The 24,339-nt window shown below is 36.5% G+C and overlaps 1 long non-coding RNA gene across 1 annotated transcript; it reads left to right on the top strand.

Annotated features, from left to right (window-relative positions):
• Positions 1 to 73: 73 nt before the first annotated feature.
• On the top strand, positions 74 to 16,188 carry LOC134736808 (uncharacterized). The gene is made up of 3 exons (XR_010121146.1): positions 74 to 160; positions 9,131 to 9,181; positions 15,654 to 16,188. It is a non-coding gene; the product is annotated as an uncharacterized lncRNA (long non-coding RNA).
• Positions 16,189 to 24,339: the final 8,151 nt, after the last annotated feature.

The raw sequence follows: 24,339 nt of genomic DNA, 5'->3' as shown, positions 1-24,339 counted from the left end.
GATATCAATGTGAACTCATGTTTAGCTTAATGTAAACACATGTGACATATAAAATGTAACTTGCGGGTGGAGCCAAGATGGCCAAATAGGAATAGCCCCAGTCTACAGCTCCCAGCGTGAGTGACGTAGAAGATGGGTGATTTCTGCATTTCCATCTGAGGTACCGGGTTCATCTCACTAGGGAGTGCCAAACAGTGGGTGCAAGACAGTTGGTTTAGCACACCGTGCATGAGCCGAGCCAAAGCAGGGCGAGGCATTGTCTCACTCGGGAAGCACAAGGGGTCAGGGAGTTCCCTTTCCTAGTCAAAGAAAGGGGTAACAGATGGCACCTGGAAAATCAGGTCACTCCCACCCTAATACTGTGCTTTTCCAACGGGACTGGAAAACGGCACACCAGGAGATTGTGTCCCGCACGTGGCTTGGAGGGCCCTAAGCCCACAGAGTCTCGCTGATTGCTAGCACAGCAGTCTGAGATCAAACTGCAAGGTGGCAGTGAGGCTGGGGGAGGGGTGCCTGCCATTGCCCAGGCTTGCTTAGGTAAAAAAAGCAGCCAGGAAGCTCGAACTGGGTGGAGCCCACCACAGCTCAAGGAGGCCTGCCTGCCTCTGTAGGCTCCACCTCTGGGGGCAGGGCACAGACAAACAAAAAGTCAGCAGTAACCTCTGTAGACTTAAATGTCCCTGTCTGACAGCTTTGAAGAGGGTAGTGGTTCTCCCAGCATGCAGCTGGAGATCTGAGAACGGGCAGACTGCCTCCTAAAGTGGGTCCCTGACCCCCGATCAGCCTAATTGGGAGGCACCACCCAGTAGGGACAGCCTGACACCTCACTCGGCTGGGTACTCCTCTGAGACAAAACTTCCAGAGGAACGATCAGCCAGCTGAATTTGCAGTTCACGAAAATCCGCTGTTCTGCAGCCACTGCTGCTGACACCCAGGCAAACAGGGTCTGGAGTGGACCTCTAGCAAACTCCAACAGACCTGCAGCTGAGGGTCCTGTCTGTTAGAAGGAAAACTAACAAACAGAAAGGACACCCACACCAAAAACCCATCTGTACATCACCATCATCAGAGACCAAAAGTAGAAAAAACTACAAAGATGGGGAGAAAACAGAGCAGAAAAACTGGAAATTCTAAAAGCTGAGCACCTCTCCACCTCCAAAGGAACACAGTTCCTCACCAGCAATGGAACAAAGCTAGATGGAGAATGACTTTGACGAGTTGAGAGAAGAAGGCTTCAGATGATCAAACTACTCTGAGCTACAGGAGGAAATTCAAACCAATGGCAAAGAAGTTAAAAACTTTGAAAAAAAACTAGACAAATGTATAACTAAAATGACCAATGCAGAGAAGTGCTTAAAAGAGCTGATGGAGCTGAAAGCCAAGTTTCAAGAACTAGGTGAAGAATACAGAAGCCTCAGTAGATGATGCGATCAACTGGAAAAAAGGGTATCAGTGATGGAAGATGAAATGAATGAAATGAAGTGAGAAGGGAAGTTTAGAGAAAAAAGAATAAAAAGAAATGAACGACACCTCCAAGAAATATGGGACTATGTGAGAAGACCAAACCCACGTATTATTGGTGTACCTGAAAGCGACAGGGAAAATGGAAACAAGTTGGAAAACACTCTGCAAAATATGATCCAGGAGAACTTCCCCAATCTAGCAAGGCAGGCCAACATTCAGATTCAGGAAATACAGAGAACACCACAAAGATACTCCTCGAGAAGAGCAACCCCAAGACACATAATTGTCAGATTCACCAAAGTTGAAACGAAGGAAAAAATGTTAAGGGCAACCAGAGAGAAACGTTGGGTTACCCACAAAAGGAAGCCCATCAGACTAACAGTGGATCTCTCAGCAGAAACTCTACAAGCCAGAAGAGAGTGGGGGCCAATATTCAACATACTTAAAGAAAAGAATTTTCAACCCAGAATTTCATATCCAGCCAAAGTAAGCTTCATAAGTGAAGCAGAAATAAAATCCTTTACAGACAAGCAAATGCTGAGAGATTTTGTCACCACCAGGCCTGCCCTAAAAGAGGTCCTGAAGGAAGCATTAAACTTGGAAAGGAAAAACCGGTACCAGCCACTGCAAAAACATGCCAAATTGTAAAGACCATCGAGGCTAGGAAGAAACTGCATCAACTAATGAGCAAAATAACCAGCTAACATCATAAAGACAGGATCAAATTCACACACGACAATATTAACTTTAAATGTAAATGGGCTAAATGCTCCAATTAAAAGGCACAGACTGGCAAATTGGATAAGGAGTCAAGACCCATCAGTGTGCTGTATTCAGGAAATCCATCTCATGTGCAGAGACACACATAGACTCAAAATAAAGGGATGGAGGAAGATCTACCAAACAAATGGAAAACAAAAAAAGGCAGGGGTTGCAATCCTAGTCTCTGATAAAATAGACTTTAAACAAACAAAGATCAAAAGAGACAAAGAAGGCCATTACATCATGGTAAAGGGATCAAAGCAACAAGAAGAGCTAACTATCTTAACTATATATGGACCCAATACAGGAGCACCCAGATTCATAAAGCAAGTGCTGAGTGACCTACAAAGAGACTTATACTCCTACACAATAATAATGAGAGATTTAAACACCCCACTGTCAACATTAGACAGATCAACAAGACAGAAAGTTAACAAGGATACCCAGGAATTGAACTCAGCTCTGCACCAAGCAGACCTAATAGACATCTACAGAACTCTCCACCCCAAATCAGCAGAATATACATTTTTTTCAGCACCACACCACACCTATTCCAAAATTGACCACATAGTTGGAAGTAAAGCTCTCCTCAGCAAATGTAAAAGAACAGAAATTATAACAAACTGTCTCTCAGACCACAGTGCAATCAAACTAGAACTCAGGATTAAGGAACTCACTCAAAACCGCTCAACTACATGGAAACTGAACAACCTGCTCCTGAATGACTACTGGGTACATAACGAAATGAAGGCAGAAATAAAGATGTTCTTTGAAACCAATGAGAACAAAGACACAATATACCAGAATCTCTGGGACGCATTCAAAGCAGTGTGTAGAGGGAAATTTATAGCACTAAATGCCCACAAGAGAAAGCAGGAAAGATCCAAAATTGACACCCTAACATCACAATTAAAAGAACTAGAAAAGCAAGAGCAAACACATTCAAAAGCTAGCAGAAGGCTAGAAATAACTAAAATCAGAGCAGAACTGAAGGAAATAGAGACATAAAAAACCCTTCAAAAAATTAATGAATCCAGGAGCTGGTTTTTTGAAAAGATCAACAAAACTGGTAGACCACTAGCAAGACTAATAGAGAAGAAAAGGAGAAGAATCAAATAGACGCAATAAAAAATGAAAAAGGGGATATCACCACCAATCCCACAGAAATAAAATCTACCATCAGAGAATACTACAAACATCTCTACACAAATAAACTAGAAAATCTAGAAGAAATGGATAAATTTCTCAACAAATACATCCTCCCAAGAGTAAACCATGAAGAATTTGAATCTCTGAATAGACCAATAACAGGTTCTGAAATTGTGGCAATAATCAACAGCTTACCAACCAAAAGGAGTCCAGGACTTGATGGATTCAGAGCTGAATTCTACCAGAGGTACAAGGAGGAACTGGTACCATTCCTTCTGAAACTATTCCAATCAATAGAAAAAGAGGGACTCCTCCCTAACACATTTTATGAGGCCAGCATCATCCTGATACCAAAGCCTGGCAGAGACACAATCAAAAAAGAGAATTTCAGACCAATATCCTTGATGAACATTGATGCAAAAATCCTCAATAAAATACTGGCAAATCGAATCCAGCAGCACATCAAAAAGCTTATCCACCATGATCAAGTGGGCTTCATCCCTGAAATGCAAGTCTGGTTCAACATACGCAAATCAATAAATGTAATCCAGCATATAAACAGAACCAAAGACAAAAACCACATGATTATCTCAATAGATGCAGAAAAGGCCTTTAACAAAATTCAACAACGCTTCATGCTAAAAACTCTCAATAAATTAGGTATTGATGGGACGTATCTCAAAATTATAAGAGCTATCTATGACAAACCCATAGCCAATATCATACTGAATGGGCAAAAACTGGAAGCATTCCCTCTGAAAACTGGCACAAGACAGGGATGCCCTCTCTCACTGCTCCTATTCAACACAGTGCTGGAAGTTCTGGCCAGAGCAATCAGGCAGGAAAAGGAAATAAAGGGTATTCAATTAGGAAAAGAGGAAGTCAAATTGTCCCTGTTTGCAGATGACATGATTGTATATCTAGAAAACCCCATTGTCTCAGCCCAAAATCTCCTTAAGCTGATTAGCAACTTCAGCAAAGTCTCAGGATACAAAATCAATGTACAAAAATCACAAGCATTCTTGTACACCAATAACAGACAAACAGAGAGCCAAATCATGAGTGAACTCCCATTCACAATTGCTTCAAAGAGAATAAAATACCTAGGAATCCAACTTACAAGGGATGTGAAGGACCTCTTCAAGGAGAACTACAAACCATTGCTCAATGAAATAAAAGTGGATACAAACAAATGGAAGAACATTCCATGCTCATGGGTTGGAAGAATCAATATCATGAAAATGGCCATACTGCCCAAGGTAATTTATAGATTCAATGCCATCCCCATCAAGCTACCAATGACTTTCTTCACAGAATTGGAAAAAACTACTTTAAAGTTCATATGGAACCAAAAAAGAGCCCCCATTGCCAAGTCAATCCTAGGCCAAAAGAACAAAGCTGGAGGCATCACGCTACCTGACTTCAAACTATACTACAAGGCTACAGTAACCAGAACAGCATGGTACTGGTACCACAACAGAGACATAGATCAATGGAACAGAACAGAGCCCTCAGGAATAATGCCGCATATCTACAACTATCTGATCTTTGACAAACCTGACAAAAACAAGCAATGGGGAAAGGATTCCCTATTTAATAAATGGTGCTGGGAAAACTGGCTAGCCATATGTAGAAAGCTGAAACTGGATCCCTTCCTTACACCTTACACAAAAATTAATTCAAGATGGATTAAAGACTTACACGTTAGACCTAAAACCATAAAAACCCTAGAAGAAAGCCTAGGCAATACCACTTAGGACATAGGCGTGGGCAAGGACTTCATGTCTAAAACACCAAAAGCAATGGTAACAAAAGCCAAAATTGACAAATGGGATCTAATTAAACTAAAGAGCTTCTGCACAGCAAAAGAAACTACCATCAGAGTGAACAGGCAACCTACAGAATGGGAGAAAATTTTTGCAACCTACTCATCTGACAAAGGGCTAATATCCAGAATCTACAATGAACTCAAACAAATTTACAAGAAAAAAACAAACAGCCCCATCGAAAAGTGGGTGAAGGACTTGAACAGACACTTCTTAAAAGAAGACATTTATGCAGCCAAAAAACACATGAAAAAATGCTCATCATCACTGGCTATCAGAGAAATGCAAATCAAAACCACAATGAGATACCATCTCACACCAGTTAGAATGGCGATCATTAAAAAGTCAGGAAACAACAGGTGCTGGAGAGGATGTGGAGAAATAGGAACACTTTTACACTGTTGGTGGGACTGTAAACTAGTTCAACCATTGTGGAAGTCAGTGTGGCGATTCCTCAGGGATCTAGAACTAGAAATACCATTTGACCCAGCCATCCCATTACTGGGTATATACCCAAAGGACTATAAATCATGCTGCTATAAAGACACATGCACACGTATATTTATTGCGGCACTATTCGCAATAGCAAAGACTTGGAACCAACCCAAATGTCCAACAACGATAGACTGTATCAAGAAAATGTGGCACATATACACCATGGAATACTATGCAGCCACAAAAAATGACAAGTTCGTGTCCTTTGTAGGGACATAGGTGAAAATGGAAACCATCATTCTCAGTAAACTATTGCAAGGACAAAAAACCAAACACCGCATGTTCTCACTCATAGGTGGGAATTGAACAATGAGAACTCATGGACACAGGAAGGGGAACATCACACTCCGGGGACTGTTGTGGGTTGTGGGGAGAGGGGAGGGACAGCATTAGGAGATATACCTAATGCTAAATGACGAGTTAATGGGTGCAGCAAACCAACACGACACATGGATACATATGTAACAAACCTGCATATTGTGCACATGTACCCTAAAACCTAAAGTAGAATAAGAAAATAAAATAAAATAAAATAAAAATAACATAAAATAAAGTGACCTCAAAATGTGAAGTGCTAAACTTCTGAGATTTTCTATATCTACTTCAGTGAGAATTAAACTGTGTGACAGCCATAAACATATGTACTACTTACAGCTGCTGCACTCCTAACCCTTGCACAGTCTTAGACAATTTCGTTGAGTATGAAGAAGCTCACTGAAAAGCAATTCTCTTTTGTCTGTAAAAACTACTTGGTATAACAGTCATCATACTATCATGGTTAGGGAAATTAGTCTAGGTTTGGATATTAGATCTACCACCTACTCTCTTAGTTTCCTTCTTTATAAAATGGATATAGTAATCAGAGGTATGTCATAAGGTCAATGGAAATATTAAATGTCAAAATGCATTTCTTTAAAACAAAAACAACTTAGTGAAGCCTGGCACAGAGTATGCAATCTACAAACTTCCTCATTAACCCCTGTCATAACTGTTTTTACTTCTTAGTCATATTCCCAGGATAACAGCTCCACTCTTAACTTGCTGTATCTTCTGATTGGCAATCACAGATGTATTTATTGTCAGTTCTATTTATTTTCTGAAGTACAACTGGATCCTTACCACCTGCTATGGTTTGAATATGTACCCTCCAAAATTTTTGCCAATATGATAGTATTAAGAGGTGGGGTCTTCAAAACATGATCAGCCACTAGGAGTCCTCCCTCAAGAAGAATGCAATTAAGGCATTTGAAAACTTCATGCAACATGCTGTTATCACTTGCCCTTCTGCCTTCCACCATGTGAGGGTTTAGCAAGAAGGGCCTAACCAGATGCCGGCATCTTGGTCTTGGATTTTCCAACCTCCAGAGCTGTGAGAAAGAAATTTCTATTCTTTATGAATTACTCAGTCTCAGGTATTTTTATCACAGCAGCAGAAGAACTAAGACACCACCTATAGAGTTCTTCCTGCTCTTTTTGGAATTGCCTCAACCTGGGTATAATCACAGATTTCACAACTTACTGGATGAGTTTGGTCAAGTCAAGCAATCAAGACCTCATTTCTAGAATCAAAAGAATGTAGAAAATATTTCCTTGGTTTCACTGACTTTGGAAATTAGAACAGCTGAATAAAATTTAGAATATAATGATTTCTTCTCTTAAAATATCTAAGTCTCACAGATTCAGCATATGGAGTCTCACTTCCCTATCTTAATATCAAAGGAAATCCAAACAATTACTATTAATGACCAGTTAGCCCAATTTCACGTGCCTTAGAGAAAACTGCCTGTACTGTTTAAAGGGAAGTGATGAAACAGAGCATCTTCTCTGCCTTGATTCTAGCATCAGAAAAGGATGCCACACAAAGACTTTCTTTTGCTCCAGGCAATATCCTAAGATCCCAGAGATGAACAATTTGCACTGCTTACCTGCCGTATGTCCTCTGCTGTGGAGTGCAAGTTAGTCCTAGAGAAGGATTATTTAAAAACAGCAACAATAACTTGGTTTCATCTTTTTCCTTCAGAGACCAATTGTCTATGAATACTTGTTAATATTTAGTGCCAAAATAAAATAGATTGCAAAAGATTTTAGCAAATTAAAGGTAAGAATAGAGCCAGACTTCCTATGTCTGGAATCATATCTCTGTCATCCAGCAGCTTTGTTAATCTGGAGAAAAGTAATTCACCCTTTTTCTGTGCCTTGGTTACCGCATCTTAAAAATGAAGGTAATGATAATACCTACCGTATAAGTTGATTGTAAGGATTAAACAGGATGATATGCATGTAATGCTTAGAAGATAGGAAGCTAGGGAGCACTCAATTATTTTTGGTTGTAGTAGTAGTGGTAATAGTAACAGAGTTTCTTCATGTCTTTCTTTTTATATGCCTTCCTTCTCAACAAGGAGATGTTAAAATCACAAGTCTGTCTCCAAGCGACTTATCTAAATGATGAAACCTGCATAGTTGGTTTTCATTTTAGCAACCAATAAGAAAACACTTACTTGTGATTATAGCATTTTATGCACTCTGCAGAAAAAGCAGCCTCTCTACTTTCACATCTCACTCTTGGGTCTGTCAAACTACCCAGTGGAGCTATCTTTTTGAGTTGCCTAAGTAATTAGGATACCTGAAGTGTATTTATATGTATATGTCAGGATTTGTTTATTCATTTTAGCCAGTGAAGTAGTCAGTAAACATGGTTTACATGGAGAGCATAAAAACTCAGTGACATTTTAATGCCAGCTGGAAGCAAGAAGGAAACTGAGCTTAGGAGTCTTCTTGATCTGGGTTCTTAAAAGTCACTAAGCAGGAAATGCACTAGATATTCAAACCTTGACTTAGATGAATATGTGGTGGGAGGGAGTGTTGGGGGTTAAAGTCCATAGCTAAATTTCCCAGCAGATGCAAGAGTAAAATTTTAAGCTCAAATTTGACTTCCTCCTAGATTCAATAAAGAACTTAAAAGAGTTTTATCCTTGTAGGTTGTACTTCTCACAAGGACGTAGTGAAGATATAACCTTTACCTTGGCCTTATTAAGATCAATTTTCCATTACTGTACTACCTCCAAAATATTTTCTGGCTTATGATGTTGTTACTGGATCTACCTTGTTTATCAGTGTCCTTTCTGTTGGAACCAGTAACTTATGTATGAATTTAAACTTTTGCCTCCTATTTTATTTAATCAGAAACTGGAATCACTTTTTTTCTGGACCACCTGGTGAAAAGAAGTCAATATATTTACAGTTTGTGGAATAGGGGAAGTATTTTATTAAGACTCTGAAACTCTCCTTAGTGAGAGTCCTTGACCTACTTACCATAAACTATCAAATCCCATGTTTAAAGGAAATATTTAGGTTTTGTTATTCTGGCTTTTCTGGATCCTGAGCTATTTTTCTTAAATCTACTCTTTATGTCTTTTTCTGTCTTGGTGGGAAAGAAGTTGGACTTTCAGGCTCTGCATTAATCAAAACAACAAAAATCCTTAAAGGTAAGCCAATCAGATTTTAATTCTTGCTCCCTTTGGAAAACCTGTATGTTTTCTCTTTGAAAGAGTGACGTTCTTAAGGGCAAGGATATTATCCAACTCATTTGTGTTTGCTGTTTCTAAAAAGGGAATACCATTTAGTAAGTGTTTAATTTATATTTAATGAATGATAATGTATAATTCCCTTTGCTTGTCAATTCATATGAATAATGATATTCTTAGTGAGCATAATTTAAATTTTCCATTATGTTTCTCTTATGCAAGGATATTTAAATTTCTCCATGCTCTTTAAAATAACCATGAAGACACAAAAATTTTAAAATATCTTTCTACCATGGAATCCAGAAGCTTTCACTTTCATAGGTCTTCTCAAAAACATACATGGGTCCAAAGATTATCACTGATCTTAGAGGCAGAGGAATTGCACTGGCAGTAGAAAGTAATATAAATAACTTTCATCAATTATAAAAACGTTAGTCTGACAATGCTCCTGGATTTTGTGTGGGATTGCAAAATTTTGGGAATGCACGAGAAACTCAAAGGAGCATTCACTCATGAGTCCGTTAGCGTGCATTCCTTTTCATTGCTTCTATTTTTTTCCCAAATCTTTTTCTCCATTTTTGCAGAAAATCAATGGTAATAACTTAGGTTTATACAATCCTTTTTATCTCAAAGAGTCCCTAGCATTTTGCAAATCAAATACTTGAATATACCTCTACATTTAATTCTTTTTATGTCTCAATTAAATAGAAAACCTAAAGCAACCCACGATTTTTTGTTTTCATGCACTTTGATGTCTGAGGACTGACAACTTTAATTGTGCTCCCTGTAAACCAAGTGCAGAATCTTCCTTAGCACCAAAATAGTCCTAAAGAGCTGTAATTACAATGAAGTAGTCGATAGGCTGCTTTTGATTATAGCAGGTCAAATCAACTTAACCTTTGCAGTATGATGACATAAAAGGCAACACTTACAAGGAGTGTCACTATTCCATCCATGGACTTGAATTAATCAGATTGATGTTTTGACGTTCTTTACCATCTGACTAATTATATAAATAAAACTGAAGTCTAGATTCCAGAAAAAGTTGGATGCAAAAAGGAAAGAGGAAAGACAATTTCCTTGTGAGCATCATGTTCTTCTTTCCTATGGCTGCAGTAAAAAATAAATTCACGTTTCTATTTGTGAGATTGATGGATAGAATCAACTTGTGTTTAGGATGATGCAGGTTTGTTTTTCAAATCAGTATTCCAAATCCTTTGGACATAGAAAATTTTTAATGTAAATTCTGATTATCATGCATATTACAAGGCCATGTTATTTGTAAACTCTGTCACAGCTGAATATTTTGAAACACAAAATTATCAAATCTACAGAGAAGTAAGCATTTTAAGAGCTCTTCTGGGTTCAGATTAATCATTACACCTGTGGAAAACCACTTTACCCCACTGAGATTCTAGCATGTTGGTCAAGGATCATTTTTCTTTCTCTCCCTAAGCATGTCAGTAGAAGTCAAAACTCCAGCTGCTATCTTTAATTACCAGAACAAAAATCCATTATGCAGGTAGTTCAAGTTTTAATTCACCCCCTGTTATGACACTAAAATGTCAAGAGAAAAATATGTGATTCAGAGTATAACATATAGTGCAGAGAAGTTGCCTAGGAGGGAAGTCTGCTAATAGATCTATCATTTGAAAATTAAAGAGTGTTTGGAGTTTCTTCTGTGACTTAATAATCTGTTTCATTTCTATTGTGGGCTGAATTTTAGCTGGCTATTTGCAGCTTCTTTTTTTTATTGCTCAAATTGGTGTCAATTTCTTACTTCTGGTTTAATAATTTAAAGAAAGCACACACTAGATTTGATCTGGCTGTTCATGAAAACATTCGAATTTGTCCCTGATCCTTTCTGCTAGTGTCTAGGTGGTGTTTATCTAGCTGAAATCATGTGTGAAATTTCCAAGCATTATGTTGCTTGTCAAGTTATTCAGAGTATTCCCATGCAAGATATAAAAACAAACGACTGCATCTCTCCAGCCTGGGTGACAGAGCGAGACTCCATCAAAAAAAAAAAAAAAAAAAAAAAAACCAAAAAAAACAAAAAACAGCTGCTTTTATGTAGGTGTGGGAAATGATACTGTGACTTTATTTGACATAAATAATACAAGTGTGGATTAAATACAAATATGAGTATTCCAATAATACAGGTGAGATCCCAAATGGCTATGTTAATGGTCTGGGATTGTGAGTTGACATTTTTATCAGTTTATCTGGATTCTCAACCTTTGACTTTTTGACTTAGTGTCATGTCACTCTCTCAATTTCCCGTCTGAGTAAAAAGATACGAGACTTCCTCTAACACCAATTGAATCTTGTGGCTCATGTCGGGGCCTTCATTGTGAGCTGCATAACCCCACCTTCTCTCCTATTCTTTTGTGATGATAACAGCAACACTGTTTCTATAGATGAAGCAGCCTATGAGCTATTATCTGTTAGGTATCAGCATTTCCTCTCCAAAGGTGATTTTTTTTGCTCTTTCCAGGAGACCTGCTATGAAACATACCTGCTAAAGGAAAGTTTTACAGTTCCTTTTCCACTCAGCAGGCTGAATTTCTAGGTCATACAGTAGCTTTATTCTGCCGCTATTAACGAGTCAAAGTCCCACAAGAAAATAGCTAACTTGGCCCTAAAGAGACATGTATAACAAGGCAGGCATGAATAGAAATGGCTAATATTTATTGAATACCTGTTATGTGCCAAGCATTATTCTGAGTGATTCACACTAGCTAAGTAATTAAATTGTCATCACAATAACCCTATGAGTAGAGAGTAAACCATATATATGGAAGTAGTATATATTATATATAATATATGTATATAATGTCTCTGAGTAGACTTTATATATATATGCATGCATACATACACATGCATACATACACACATGTATATATGGCAACATCATCCTTCCAGTTGCTTAGATCAAAAATTTAGAGTGATCTTCGATTACTCTCTTTCTCTCTAAATCCATGTCCATAAACATACAGCTAGAACCTGTCCATGTATGCTTAACACACATCTAGAACCTATCTGTTTATCATCTCCACTGTCTTCAACTTGGTCCAAGCCAGCAGACGTCTTGCCTGGATTAACAGACTCATAATGAGTCTTTCTTTTTCTACTCTGATCTTACTTTTATCCCAATCTCTTGCAGCACAGTGATCCTTTGAAAACTTAAGTCACATCTTGTCTCTCCTGTGTCAATATCCTACAATTGTTCTTCATTTCATTCAAACACCAAAGTCCTTGCGATGCTCCATCAGGCTCTATGTGATCTGACCTCATCACTCACTGCCATTCACCCTGTTTGCTTGGCCCTGGCCACGGTAGTCTCCTACCATGCACACACCAGATGCTTACGGCCTTCCCTCCAGGGTTCCCTCTTTCTGGAATATTCTTCCTCTAAATATCCACTTGTCTAACAACCACCTTTTTTTGGGTCCTCGTTCAAATATTATTTTCTTAATAAAACAAAGTATGTTCCATTTTACACTCATCATTTTCATTAGTATTAAAAAATAGGTCCAGAGAGGTTAAATACCAAGACTATGCTTTAAACCTATGCAGTTTGAATTTACAGATAGTTTTTTTAAGTGACACACTAGAAGTATTCAAGAGTCAAAATCTAAGCCCTTTTACTTGTTTTGCATATGGATGTGAATTAAGGGCATACATATAGACTTTGGGGCTTGATACAACTGGGAGACATGTACAGTCTTATCCAGGCCTACCTTTCATGACTGCGGCTTTGCCTAGGCTGTTCTGTTATTTGAAATAGCTGTTCCTACTCTTTCCTGCCCTTCATACCAGATTTGGCTCAAATGCCATCTTCTCTGCCGGGTTTTCCACATCCTTGCCAGATCTTTGGCCTATTTTCTATGTCCTTTCCTCACAATATTCAGGCTTCAATCATATACTCACTGAGTTGTACTGTGTTTCATCTGTTTATATACTGTATTCATTTTTCTGACTAATTAGTACTCAGTGAATACTGGTCTGAACGTTGGAGAAATGAACAAATTGTTAATCCAAGTATTTTAGACACAAATTAAAATTTTGCATAAGCCAAGATTTCTGTCTTCAAAAAGCTAAAACAAGTGAAACTGCCTCTGTATGCCTACATACATGTGTACATGTATGCATGTGTGTCACGAATGTACACGCACTTTTGTTATTCCAAATTTGGAGGTATGAGGAGCTTATTTCTAATATATCTCATCTCTCTTATCACCACATTATGTGGCTTCTGTCCAATAAGTGAGGTGCTTTTTATTGTTAAGTACATTCTATAGAAACTGATGAGAAATTCTTGTTAAAGAAAGGTTTTCAGACATACCTATACTTTCTAGAAGGAAAGCCATACATTTAAAATAAAGAGAATATTTTGAAATAAGCTCACCTTACTAGCCCAAATTGAGTACCACCCCTTCCACACAATTTTCTCTGGCCATTATAGCTTGTTTTGCTTGCTCCAAAGATATTTTTCTAGTACAGATCAGATCTGGACTGAATATTTATATCTCCTGCAAAATTCATATGTTGTAGCTCTAATTTTCGGTGCAGCTGTATTTTGTGATAGGACATATAAAGAGGTAATTACAGTTAAATGAAGTAATAAAGGTAGAGACCTAATCCAACAGGATTAGTGTCCTCATAAAAATGAGACTCCAGAGAGTGCTTCCCACCCCTCCTTACACGCCCCACTTCCCACATCTGGCCATGTGCCCTGGGCCAGCCTGCAAGAAACTCAATAGGCTAGAACCTTGATCCTGGCCTTGGCGTATCCAAAACCGTAAGAAAATAAATTTTTGGTGTTTAAGTCACTAAATCTATGGTATTTTTTAATGGCAGCCTGAGCAGAGGAAGACATATACTCTGTTATATTTACGGTGAATATTTCTTTCACAACACTCATTCTTGTTTCTTTAGATGAATAGTAAATTTGGGGGCACAGAAATGGACATCCTTCCTATTCACTCATTCATGTTTGTATTACTTAGAAATAGTAAGCATTTACATTTCTTGAATAACATGCTCTTTTCTTCCAATAAATTAAAGCTTCTTTTTTAAAATTTTATTCCGTCTTATTTTGGCAGATTTAATATTACATTTCTCATCTTTTTTGGCTGTGAAAAAAACACATGGAAATTTCTGGGGCACTATGATAACTGCTTTTGCTCATCACAAACACTTGGCCATTTCATTCTGAATTGTCTAGAGTAAGAAGCTAAAAATGCATATTTCTTAAAATTTCAGGCAGTGATATTAACATTTTTAGAGTCACAGTGCCTTCTGAGATTTCAGTGGAAGCTACGGATCTCATAAAAATGCACATGGGCAAATATATGTAAAATTTCAGCTGTTTGTGGGCCCCATGAAACCCATTCAAGGACTCGCTTAGGTGTTCCTGAATCCCAGGTTATGAATCTCTGTTTTAGGCAATGTAACTGTGTTTATCACAGTAGCTGGGACTAATCAGAGCTTTCTATAAGTACTTGAAAATAGAAAGATTTTGGAGTTACATAATCTGAAATAACATTCTAAGTTTTCCACACCGATACTTCTTGTGAAAGACTCTGAAGTGGGGAAGTGTGAGCTTTTGATATTGGAAGTTTTACAGTACAGAGTAAACTAAGAATTCTGTAAGCTCCCTGAAACAGCCCACTGCTTTCCTGATGGAATCAGCAAAGTAGGTTTCCTGTGATATTTTTAAAATCATGTGGGGAATGTTTCAAGCCCTGATCACAGACTACACATTAAAATGAGTCACGATGGTGACCTACACTTTGAGCCATAGAGACAAACAGCCTTAAGGGAAATCAGTTTCTGAAAAGCAGCTTGTACATTCTGATATATGTCACGTTATCCTAATAGAAGCGAAGGATGCGGAGCGATTAGAGGGACTCCCTGCGTTGGTGCACTTACAAGCTGACTCTGGAGCTCAGTCAATACAAGGACTGCCTCAGATACTGATGGGGAGGGGGTTTGCTCCTGCTTCTCTCTGTGGGCTCAACTGAGCCAGCATTAAAGCTGGAGACTCCTCCTACAGCATATCTTTCCTGCTAACTCCATGGGAGAAGAAAAGAAGAAGCATATGGCATTTGTTCTTACTTAAGAAAAAAAGAAAAAGCTAACCTTATAAACTCTAATTTTTAATGGCTTTAGTTTAAATGTAACAAACCAACCCTTGAGACACAGCATGAAAATTGAAGACTTTTAATGGTACTTTAATTACAATGAAGGGGAATAGAACAGTCCTTCAGTAACCCCACTTATTATGTTAGATGCTAAAAAGCAAGCACACACAAAACAATATGGTTCTTTTGTTACCTAGGGGATGCCCTGATGGATGAAAAAGTGCATAGGGAACAGTATGGATAATGATGTCTCTTGATCATAAACATATTTTTTCTCTTTTTAGAATGAGAAGATTCATTTAAGTCCACTGCTTTGCAAATATGGAATCAGGGGTGCAATATATTGATGGTGTTCTGTGGAGGACAATGTGCAGAAGACATCTTAGACATAGAGAACACAAATTTTAAGTGCATTTGGTATTCAGAAGAAACAGATTTTTAAGAGAGAACAAAATTCTCTCCCAGATCATCAGATATAACAAGTTTGATGCTGCACAAGTGACATTTTTTTGTGTGTGAATGCAGCAGAAATCTGTTTCTCCTGAGTCCCCTGCTATTTATGAATGCAAAGAAGAAACCAACCTTCCCTTCCCTAATTGCACCTGGCAAATAATCAGAATGACAGATTGGGAATGTTCTTAGTTAGTAAATTCCTTAGACAGAGAAAAACACCCTGACACACACCACAATTATATCTTCTCTTCCACCTCCCACATGCACAATCACCATAGCTGTCATTTCTACCACCATTGAGAAAATACCTAAGCCATCCAGGTCTTCTCTCTATGAATGTCTTTATTTCCCAGCTTCATTCTTTTAATAAATATTTGTTACTAGACATGCTTTGGAGTTTTTTTTTTTTTTTTTTTTTTTTCAGTTACTGAACATTTTTTTTTTTTTTTATACTTTAGGGTTTTAGGGTACATGTGCACAATGTGCAGGTTTGTTACATATGTATCCATGTGCCATGTTGATTTCCTGCACCCATTATCTCGTCATTTAGCATTAGGTGTATTTCCTAATGCTGTCCCTCCCCCCTCCCCCCACCCCACAACAGTCCCCGGAGCGTGATGTTCCCCTTCCTGTGTCCATGAGTTCTCATTGTTCAATTCCCACCTATGAGTGAGAACATGCGGTGTTTGGTTTTTTGTCCTTGCGATAGTTTACTGAGAATGATGTTTTCCAGTTTCATCCATGTCCCTACAAAGGACATGAACTCATCATTTTTTATGGCTGCATAGTATTCCATGGTGTATATGTGCCACATTTTCTTAATCCAGTCTATCGTTGTTGGACATTTGGGTTGGTTCCAACTCTTTGCTATTGTGAATAGTGCCGCAATAAACATACGTGTGCATGTGTCTTTATAGCAGCATGATTTATAGTCCTCTGGCCATCAGAGAAATACAAATCAAAACCACAGTGAGATACCATCTCACACCAGTTAGAATGGCCATCATTAAAAAATCAGGAAACAACAGGTGCTGGAGAGGATGTGGAGAAATAGGAACACTTTTACACTGTTGGTGGGACTGTAAACTAGTTCAACCATTGTGGAAGTCAGTGTGGCGATTCCTCAGGGATCTAGAAGTAGAAATACCATTTGACCCAGCCATCCCATTACTGGGTATATACCCAAAGGACTATAAATCATGCTGCTATAAAGACACATGCACACGTATGCTTTGGAGTTTTAAAGTGAAATCCATTTCAAGATATTTCCCCTATAACTTTGAGCAGGAAATGCAATTATATGTTTCAGAATATTTTCTAATCGTCTTTGTGAAATTGGTTTGTTGGAAAAAGCACTGATTTCTGAATCTAGCTCTGCCAATTGTGTGATCTTAGAGAAGCAGCTTGAGCTTTCTTGAACCTGTATTTTTGTATCTAGGAAATGGAAGTGATAATGTTTACTAATTTTCTCAAAGAGTTACTGTGATAAAATTAGATGACATATATGAAAGTACATGGTAAACTAAAAAGTTTTCAAAATAATAATATCATTCTCATTATTTCTATTATATGCAACTCTTTGCTTCTGAAAAACCAGATCAAAGACTAAATTTACATCTGCTACCTGTGGCATTTTATACTTATAAAGTGGCACAAAAATTTCCTATTTGTTTTATACTCTGTGACTTCATGTCAGTTAACAGACAAGAGATAAAGCAGTCTGCTTTAGTCTGCTTAGATGGCTGTAACAAAATAACCTTAATTGAGTAGCTTATAAACAACAGAAATTTATTTCCCACAGTTCTGGAGGCTGGGAAGTCCAAGAACAAGGCACTAGTTGCTTCAGTGTCTGGTGAGGAATCACTTACTGCTTCACAGATGGCAACTTCTCCCTGAGACCTCACACAGTGGAAGGGGTAAACAAGCCCTCCAGAATTTCTTTTATAAAGGCACCAATCTTATTCATGAGGGCTCTGCCCCATGGCCTCATCACTTCCCAGAGGATCCACCTACTAACACCATCACCTTGGGGGTTAGGATTTCAACTCATAAATGTTGGGGGATACAAATATTCAGGCCAAAGCACAGTCCTTGGTCAAGTCTATGAAACAAGTAAGTGGGACATCTAGATTTAGAATACGGCTGTTCTTTAGAGTATATATAAATATAGTAATTCTATACTTTCAATGTTTAAAAATTATCATATTTTATAAATCACAATAGACTAAAATAACACTTTTTGGATCCAGCACCCAGAAATTTAAACATCTCGTTTGATGATTATTCCCTTCCTTTTATTCTTTTGTCTCTGTGTTTAACACTCTACTCAAAGCCTTAGTTAATTTTAATAATTAATTGGTAGACATTTGTCCCCATCTGTGCCAATTTTATTATCTGGGAACTGAGTAATATATCACTTACTTCAGGGGTTTGCTATGAAGATTAAACAAAGTTATAAAGACAGTCTTAGAACTCTTCCAAAAACAAGTAAGCATTGATTACTACTTTTTCATTAGTGTCATTCTCATTCAACAAATTGATTTTCACTCATCATGTGCCAGGCACTTTTATAAGGATTTAGGCTATAAAAGTTGACATAATAAACAAGATTCCAGCTCTTATAGAGTTTATATTCTAGTTTGAGGAAGGGGAAGACAGACAAAATCAATAAGCCTAATTATTGAGAGAGAATGATTACCACTATGGGAAAAATATAGGGAAGGGGGAGTGCATAGGCAGTGTTATGATTAGGGATGGGACAAATGTACAAATTTAAACAGAGTAGTCAGGGTAAGTCTAATTGAAAAGATGACATTTAACACACAATTTGAAGAAATGTGTTAGCCATGCTCATATCTAGCAGAAGAATTATCCAGATACAGGCAATAGCCAGTGCAAAAACTCTCAGGCAAGAGTCCACCTACAGTGTGAGAGTATTAAAGATCTCAGATTGCCTGAAGCAGATGGAGTAAGAGGACAGTGATAACAGGTGAAGTCAAAGTGAGAACACCTTGGAAATCCCTGGAAAGACCTACACTTGGGGGGCAATTGGAGGATTCAAGAGATGAAGCTGCACCATCTGATTGATGTTTTAAGATCCCACTGCCTATTGCATTGAGAGTATTCTCTAGGGAGGTGAGGGTGGACACAGTGAGACCAGTTAGAAAGTGATTAGAGTATCAGAGGTGAGAGATGATGGAGGCTTGGACAAGGGGATAGCAGTGGGAATGGTGGTAAATGGTTTGTGGATATATTTTGAAGGTAAAACCAACAGGATTGCCTTATGATTTGGAGTTGGGATTTGACAGAAGTCAGAAAATAAGTTTTACAATGCCTTACTTCAATTTCTAGACACAAAAAGTTCCAAGAGATTTAGTTGACCTACACACATTTTGAAGTTTGCAAAAGAAGATAAGAATTAACGACAAAAATTAATATGGGCTTTCTTCAAACAACTTCAATATTGAAAAAGAGAATACCAAAGAAGGGTCAATTATTTTGCAAAGAGTGGAGGGGACTATTATCAAACATTTATTTTGCACCCCATGACTTATATTTATGTTATTGCCAGAGAGATAGGGATGTAGTTGCAGATCGAGGAAAAAAGTGAGTTATATGGAGGTGAGACAGTAGAGTTTCTTGTTTAGTACAGACTGTGGAAGCAGGCTACTTTGGGTGTGAATTCTGTTCTATTACTTACTAATAATTTAGCCCTGAACTCACAAGGTTATTGTAAGGATTAGACAAATTATTTTAAGAAAACAGTTTAGAATAATGTCTAGAAATTTGTGTCATATAAGTGTTAGGCATTATTCTCTCTGTGTGTTTTGTGTGTGTATGCATGTGTGTTGGGGTTGTTTTATGTAGCTCTTTTATTGCTTTCTTACACTTCCATTACTCAGTTAGTTTGCAAAATGCTAGTTTATTAAGTTGTAAGTTGATCATTCTCTAAGGGACTGATTTATGCTCAACTCAGATGAATCTTACTCATAAACCAATATAACAACTTAGAAGTTTTCTCTGAAATTAATACTGCCAAAATAACCAAACACACATGTCAGCAAGTATAAAATTCTCCTCCAGAACATTCCTCCAACAATGGAAAAACAATGTCAGAAAGCAAAAGGTGGTTGAAAACTTTAAAAAATGTTCTTATAATGTTGTGGCAACTTGGTACATCGTTTCCTGTAAAAATACTTGGAAAAGAAACAAGAATCCTAATATCAGTTAGTTAGCAAAAATATTTTCTAGATGGTAATGGGGACCTACATAATAACCATTTTTCAATAGGTTGCCATTTTTAGTAGTGCTAGTATATGACAATCTATATTTCTTCTTTGATTACGAAATCTCCTCCATTATTTTAATATGACTCCAGTGCATGTGGTCATTTTCAGGATTTCAACCTATTTTGCATTAATTTTACTCATTACATGTGAATTGATAGTTTCCTGGTTGCCTAGTAATATTGAGGAGTGCACATCCACCTCATTAATAATATACACATAAGTCATGTTTGAAAGTGTATTATTTTTTGGAAGACATATGTAATCAACTAATTTCATGTGTGAATGAATTCTAGTTAGCTCCATTATATGAAGTTGTTTTTCCCAATTGTGAGTATCTAACTCCTATAATACAGTACTGTATTCTGAGACTCACTCTTTACTTTTAGTAATTATGAAAGAAAGAAGGGGAAAGAACAGACAGTGTTGTCTAGGGATGGAATGTGGTTCTCCTTGAGATCTCTTAGTGAGAGAGGATTAAAAAACTATTGCTACTTGGGCAAAGTTTTGCATCTGTCACTATCAAACCCATCAGATTCACCATGGGAGCCATATTCCAAAGGTCTGTGATCTCAAGGTGACAGCTCAGAGCCCCAAAGTGATAAAAAAAAATGCAGAGTTAGCTTCTTTTAATCATTAATCATTTTTGTGTAATTCGATTTTCCTCCTCATTTGTTTTAAACCCACCCAGACATTTTTGTTTTTCTTTAGAGTGCTCCCAGGCATTTATTTTACCCAATGCAATTAAAAATTCATTATGTGATCCACAGCGTTCAGATGAGTTTGGCACTGCTTTGGAAGTTTCAGTTATTTGCCTGGGCCAAGAGGAATTCTTTTGAGAAGATAAAATATGGGATTTTAGCAATAATGATATTGCTTTGGCTTATGTAAGTACTTAATTAGTGCTGCAGGAAAACACATCATTAACTTTCAATAGTATTTTCTGGAACAGAAAATATAAAAGGCAATGTTTATGTTATTTAGGATACATTTACAAGGATGTGCACATATACACACTAACAAAATTATAAAGAGAATTATATTATAAAAGAAAAAATGACTACTCCAAAGTGAAATTGATCACATTTATTAGATTATATTATTAGAAGAATTTGAAATAATGTTTATTGGATCTAATGTTCTGATTCCACAAATTACTCTTACATGTGATGTTTGTTTCAAAGCCACTGCATGCATATCTTATCAAATGCTGCAAAAATAAAACAATATTGCCAAGAAAAAAAATTATTTCGTACCAATACAGAAGAAAGAACACAATTTCTTATTGAGAAGCATTGTCAGATTTATATGGATGTAAGGTAGCATGAAAGTTACTACAAACTCTGGACAGAATTTCACACAAATTTACTGAGTAAAGTAGAAGAAAAACACAATGAAAATGTCTTGTATATTCTTGAAAGATAAATAGACGCACCTGGTGATTGTCTTCTGTAAAGTCCATAATGAAATCATGAATTGATTTGGAAGTATGTTTGCAGCCCTAAGGAACAGAAAAGCCCAAGACTTTGCACTTTAAAATAAAAAATTCAGGCCTCATATTAAGCCTATTATGTTTACAAGCAGACACTCTAAGGAGAGAATGGGGAGGTAGCTGCCTCCCTTGTTTTTATGAAACAAAGATAATTTAATTTCATCATTTCACCCTTACAGAACTGAGAAGAGCAATTTGGATGATATTTATTAAGAAATAGCCAAGTGGACTGTATGTATATGCATATATTATGTGTGTGTGTGTGTGTGTGTGTAAGTTTCTTTCTTGCTTTCTTTGTAAATTACTGACTTTACTGGATCATGAATGGTAGCTACAATTAATTTTACAGAATTTTGATATGAATAGTCAATATATAATTAAAATCACTTTCCATATATTTGAAAGTCGTTTGTGTGGTTATATCAACTATACCATCTGCTGATTAAGTTAGCTCAAATAAAAATATATATATATATGTGAAACCACTTGTGACAGAAAAACTTTAAAAGATTCAAAACAAGGTGCTTATTAACTAAAAATAACCAATTGCAAATTTTAAAGGAAATTGTAAAATAAGTCATTCTAAATAACAAAACAACTCAGCAAATACCGAAACATATACAACTGATACAAAGAAAATTATTAAAATGTATTAAAGGACATACATATGTCTATCAGTGGAGAAATATAACTTATTCTTGGCAAGAAAGATGCAACACTATAAATATATGGTGTTTATAATAAACACTTAAAAAATAAAATATAATACTATTAAAAAATAAAATACAATAAAGTCATAAATATATGACTATTAATCTCTAAGTATGATAAAAATTCAGTGAAAAAGATACAATTTTTTTCCTGACAAACAAAGCATTTCTACAATTCAGCCAAAAGCATACATTTTTTGAGAAATCAGGAAATTCTGAAAAACTGAAGAACTTTTATTCTGTCTCTTCTCATTTGTAAAATATACTGTGTAAAATTTTAGTAATTAAACTAATGTTGTACTGTAATAGACATATATGGGATAAAAGAGATTTCGATAAAAAGATTTTAAATTTAAAAAAGAATACAGATTTAAAGGTGAATATTAAAACCAAAATTATAGGAAAAAATATGATGGTTTTTTAATATTTTATTTTATTTTATAATTTCAACTTTTATTTTAGATTTGGGGGCAGGATTTCATGTGCAGGTTACTTGAGTATGTTGCATTATGATGAGGTCTAGTGTACAGCTGATCTTTTCACTCAGGTACTGAGTATAGTTCCTGATAGTTTTTCAACCTTGCTCTCCTTTGCTCCTCAATAGCCCCCAATGTCTATTGCTGCCGTCATCATGTCTACAATTATCCAATGTTTACTCCAACTTATAAGTGATAACATGTGTTATTTTGTTTTCTGTTCCTGTGTTAATTCACTTAGAAGAATTGGCTCCAACTACATCCATGTTGCTGCAAAACACATGATTTTGTTCTATTTTATGGCTGCATAGTATTCCATGGTATATATGTACTGCATTTTCTTTACTCAGCCCACTACCATTAAGTACCTAGGTTCATTCCACACTGTTGCTATTGTGAATTGTGGTACAATAAATATATGAGTGCTTGTGTTTTTTTGGTAAAACAATTTATTTTCTTTTGGATATATACCTAATAATGGGATTCCTGGGTCAAATGGTAGTTCCGTCTTATCTTTGAAAAATCTCCAAACTGCTTTTCATACTGGCTAAAATCTCCAAACTGCTTTCCACACTGGCTGAACTAACATTCCCAACCAACAGTGTATCAGTGTTCCCTTTTCTCCACAGCCTTCCCAGCATCTGTTGTTTTTTGACTTTATTGTAATAACCATTCTGGCTGGTGTGAGATAGTATCTCAATGTGGTTTTGATTGGCATTTCTCTGATGATTAGTCATGTGTAACATTTTTTTATGTGTTTCTTGGCCACTGTGTGTCTTCTTTTGAGAAGTGTCTTCTCACGTCTTTTGCCCATTTTTAATGGGGTTGTTTTTTGATTGCTGAATTGTTTAAATTTCTTATGGATTCTGGATATTAGATATTTGTCAGACACATAGTTTGTGAATATTTTCTCCTATTCTATAGGCTGTTTGTTCACTCTGTGGATGGTTTCTTTTGCAATGCAGAACTTTAATTACATCCCACATGTCAGTTTCTGTTTTTGTTGCAGTTACTTTCCAGAACTTGGTCATAAATTTTTCCCCAAGTTATGGTTAAGTTTTAAAGCAGAATTTAGATGAGGAGAGGCTTTTTAATATATAACTAAATATAGAGAGGAAAGGAACTTTGGTAGACTTAATTATAAAAATAAATAAATAACAAATAAATTTCTCTATGGCAAAATGTGTGACTAACAAAATTGTAATACAAATACTAAATTTGGAAAATAATATTTGCTACACATTTGATGGACAAGAAATTGATAATTCTAGTAGAGTATGCAAATAGCTCTAAAATAAAAAGCACAAAACATTCAGGCAATTTACAAAAAAATTCAATTTCAATATAATATTTAAAAATTCAACTTGGCTAATTAATAGAGAAAATGAAATAAATAGAAAATTGATTACATACTTTCCACCTAACTGAAGGACCCACCTCCCCCTAAAGAACAAAAAGATATATACAAAAGCACAAAATTGTGAATGTATCATCTCTTGTTGGTAAGAATGTAAATTAATGCACACCTTTAAAAAAGTCATTTGACAATGTTC

The sequence above is a fragment of the Symphalangus syndactylus genome, chromosome 5 (assembly GCF_028878055.3).
Source record: "Symphalangus syndactylus isolate Jambi chromosome 5, NHGRI_mSymSyn1-v2.1_pri, whole genome shotgun sequence".
Taxonomy (NCBI): Eukaryota; Metazoa; Chordata; class Mammalia; order Primates; family Hylobatidae; genus Symphalangus; species Symphalangus syndactylus.
This window is presented reverse-complemented; position numbering and strand designations above follow the sequence as displayed.